The following is a 2,142-nucleotide window of genomic DNA, read 5'->3' on the forward strand; positions in this document are numbered from 1 at the left end:
AACTCCATTTTCTTATCTGAAAATTATACTTGAAAAAAAATTCCATGGGGGGGGGTTAAACTAACTCAGAGAAAAAAGATATCAACTAGTAGGGAAAGTAACAAATAAAAAACTCAAAAAAGTAATTATATATCGTCATGCGGGAAGACTATGAGTCCAGGGGGTGGCTATGAGTTAAAATGAAAAATGTTTGTTTTTGATATATCTCCGTTTATATTGAGATATCGATTTCAAATTTTTACATATGGTAGCTGGAAAATAATTTAATCTTTTACTTTAAAAGTTACTTCTCGGAAATATTCAGTTTAAATTCTAAAATTCTTGAAAGTTCAGTATAGAATTGACATACAAACAACATCACATAAAATTGTCATGTAGCAGCAAATATTCAGCAGTTCTTTTTCTGTCAGATGCATAACATAACATAACATAACATGCATAACGATTCGTTTATTTAACAAGGAAATTGGTTGAAAATGTCATAAGTTATTCCAATTTTCGGAACACTGTTCAAAATGTGTTAAATGGAGGTGACATGCAAAGGTGCAGATTAAAAATATTATTGTTTACAAAAGGGGCTATGAAGATAACACTTTTATATGAAAAATTTCAAAAATACTTCGATTGGAGGTTAACCATGTTCATTAAACGGATGTTTAAATTGTTAAGCAATTATTATATGTCTAGTGGTGAATTCTAAATCCAAGCACTGCCATTTCGGGTATTGTCAGTCCATGTTTACTCAATTCAAATTTACATTTCGTGTATCAGAAGCATAAAGAGCATGTCCCAAACGATCGACTGCCAAATGGTAAAGAGTGCAAAAACGGATTGCGCGAAATTTTACCCACCGCCCGCATAATCAAATATCATACACCTTATCGTTGATATTATTCTGTTCTGATTACATGAATTGTGACTATTCGAGTAATGTATGTATGTATGTATGTAGATAATCCACCATGGGTGCACGGATTCACCGCAGTTTCGCCAACGTATGCGCTAAATTGCATTCTTTAGATTATAACTTCGGCCAATCTTCAATGCAAATTATCACATACCCGACACCATGGCTTCGTGTGAACTGTCATGTAATGAATGAATTTCGTGTATGTGTATGTCTTATTTGTAGAACGAGCAAACAGTTTCGCAACCGTATAAAATTCATAACATTCTCAGTGTTATGAATCTTCGACAGGTATTCCGCATGCGTGTAAATACCTGCCCAGCTGGCAACTGATTGAATGTTCTTATATCATATAATCAATAAATGAAATAGTTATACAACAGAATAACCTCACCTTTATAACCAACTTACCTCAAGACACACTAAGCTTACCTTTAGCTGTAACCGACCTTAATCAGTATCATAGCCATATTTATTTCCATCCGATCTAAAATAAACAATGTTTGAAGTATTAAAAAATTGCGAAGCAAAATATTTGAAACAACAATACAAAAAACTAAGAACATTAAACATGACCATGTCCTACTAATAATAATTCAAGGAAATTGTATTGTTAAAATAAATGAATAAAAAAAATGTTATAATAAATGTTTACATTATGATGGCGATGCACATGCTGTAGGAAAGAAACAATTAAATTACATGTAATTCAGACGTTAATTGCGATATAAATAAATAGTAAACAGTGAGATTCGAGGAAAGAGAATCTGCACAATTTCCAAGTATACCAATAACTGAAACTGTAAATTCCATGAATATCTAAAAATAAAAGAATCCGGTGCTGAGGTGAATATTTCGGCGATGTCCAAGTCGATAGCTGGAAATTGGATAAATCACCATATTTCATTATGAACAATTAAAGAAAAAACTCCAACAACAAGCCATACAAAACCAAGCTCGAACTCACATCGGGGGGGACTCAAATTGGCGTCCCAGTTTGTTTGCAAAATGAAGATACATATCGATGTTCCTAAAATACTGTTTGTAAAACAAACTAAATCTGCCGCTGCATCTAGAAAAGCTTAGTGAGGAATTGAATTGATTGATAAAATAGTAAAAATTTTAAGGCCAGGATATTTTGTCGATCAAGTCCTTTTCAGATAAAAATATTTGATACAATGAAAATATATTTGTATATAAAATAAATATTTTTTTTTTTTTATAAAGTGTGATGA

The sequence above is a fragment of the Uranotaenia lowii genome, chromosome 3 (assembly GCF_029784155.1).
Source record: "Uranotaenia lowii strain MFRU-FL chromosome 3, ASM2978415v1, whole genome shotgun sequence".
Lineage (NCBI taxonomy): Eukaryota > Metazoa > Arthropoda > Insecta > Diptera > Culicidae > Uranotaenia > Uranotaenia lowii.